The 1844-nt window shown below is 44.5% G+C and overlaps 1 pseudogene; it reads left to right on the top strand.

The window, feature by feature from the left end:
* Positions 1 to 1165: 1165 nt before the first annotated feature.
* Positions 1166 to 1837, top strand: LOC103581868 (annotated as a pseudogene).
* Positions 1838 to 1844: the final 7 nt, after the last annotated feature.

The raw sequence follows: 1844 nt of genomic DNA, 5'->3' as shown, positions 1-1844 counted from the left end.
TGGGCATGAATGGTGACAATCAGCTTTGTATGACATGAATATGCATAACTAATAAAATTTTTAAAAAAGAATAAATGGGTAGAGGAGAGCTTATTGGTGTGGTGAAAATGTTCTAAAACTGATTTCTGGGAATGGCTGCACAACTTGATAAACTTACTAGAACTCATTGAATTGCATACCTGAAATGGGTGGATTACATGATATATAAAATACTCCACAATAAAGTGTTTTTTAAACTGAGAGCATTTCACTGACATTCAGCAGATCCCGAAATACAGCACTCTTCTGCCACTAAATAGCTAACCAACCCTGGGCAAGTAGTGTACTTACTGGAGACCTTTGTTTCATTACCTATAAAGAAAGCGTTGGGCCCAGGTGAAGCCCAGAGTGTCTCATGCCTCTTCCCATTCCCACATTCTATGGCTATTTTGGCAAAGTTAGTCTCAAAGAAAACACTTTTGTCCCTTGGCAGATATTTAAGGAAGGATGCTCTTCTGAAAGAAATTAAAATCACAAAATTTCCTTTAAAAAATTGCCAAAAGAAAAGTTGATCTCCTAGAAGTAGAGAACAGAATAGTGATTACTAGAGGCTCGGAAGGGTATGGGGAGAAGGGGAGAGGCAGAGGTTACAGATATAAAGTTGCAGCTGGACAGGAGGAACTATTTCTAGTGATCTATAGCTTTCTAAGGTGACTAGAGCCAGCACACATTTATTATATAATTTCAAATAGGTAAAAGAGAGGATTTGGAGTTTTCCCAACACAAGGAAATGACAAATATTTGAGTGATGAGTAAGCTGATTACCCAGATTTAATCATCACACGTTATAAACATGGATTCAGATCTGGCGGTGGCCCAGCCAAAACTGAGCCAAGGTGGGGGGTTGCAAGGACAGCCTGTGTTACAGGCTCTTGCGGGGGCGGGCTCGGAACCAAGTGATGGAAGTGACATCACAAAGGGGCCTGGTTACCAAGGTGCATGGGGGACACCTGAGGCTGGTGGGCGCCAGTGCTCCCCGGCTCCCCGCACAGCCAGCTGCGCTGTGTCTGCTGCTGTCGCTGGGGCCGGTTTGTGTTCCCGACAGAACGCAGAGCTGTTTCAGCTGCTGGTTGTGGCCTGGCCAGGCCGTGGCTACCGCGGCCACAGCCACAGCAGCCTCGGCGCCATGGAGGTGCCCGGGGCTTCCCATCAGCCATACTTATGGCTGGTCCTGGGAAAGCTGTGCAGGACTGTGGCAGCATTGCCTGAAGACCTGAGACCAGGCCCTGGTTTTCCGTGGGAACTGGTGGTATGTGTGGCTGTTACTGGGGTTTTTCTTCTCTTGCTTTTGTGGAGAAGTGTTCGATCAGTGAGAAGCCGGCTTTACGTAAGAAGAGAGAGAAAGCTTGCTGAAGAGCTTTCTGGACTAATTGAAGAAAAATGTAAACTACTTGAGAAACTTAGCGTTGTTCAAGAGGAGTATGAAGGCTTAGAGTCAGCTGTGAAGGATGCCAGCTTTGAGAAGGAGTCAACAGAGGCACAAAGCTTGGAGGCAACCAATGAAAAGCTGAACAGGTCCAAATCTAAACTCAAGGATGAAATAGTCTTTCTAGCAAAAGAATTAAAAGAACAGAAATCTAAACATTCTGAGCAAGATGAATTGATGGCAGATATTTCAAAAAGGATACAGTCCCTAGAAGATGAATCAAAAGCCGTCAAGTCACAAGTAGCTGAAGCCAAACTAATCTGCAAAGTATTTCAAATGAATGAAGAACGTCTGAAGGTGGCAATAAAAGATGCCTCAAATGAAAATTCCCAACTTCAGGAAAGCCACCAACAGCTTTTACAAGAAGCTGAAGTATTGA

Source organism: Galeopterus variegatus, unplaced genomic scaffold (assembly GCF_000696425.1).
Source record: "Galeopterus variegatus unplaced genomic scaffold, G_variegatus-3.0.2 Scaffold14144, whole genome shotgun sequence".
In the NCBI taxonomy this organism is placed as follows: domain Eukaryota; kingdom Metazoa; phylum Chordata; class Mammalia; order Dermoptera; family Cynocephalidae; genus Galeopterus; species Galeopterus variegatus.
The sequence above is the reverse complement of the archived record's forward strand: the minus strand, read 5'-3'. Positions and strand labels throughout refer to the sequence as shown.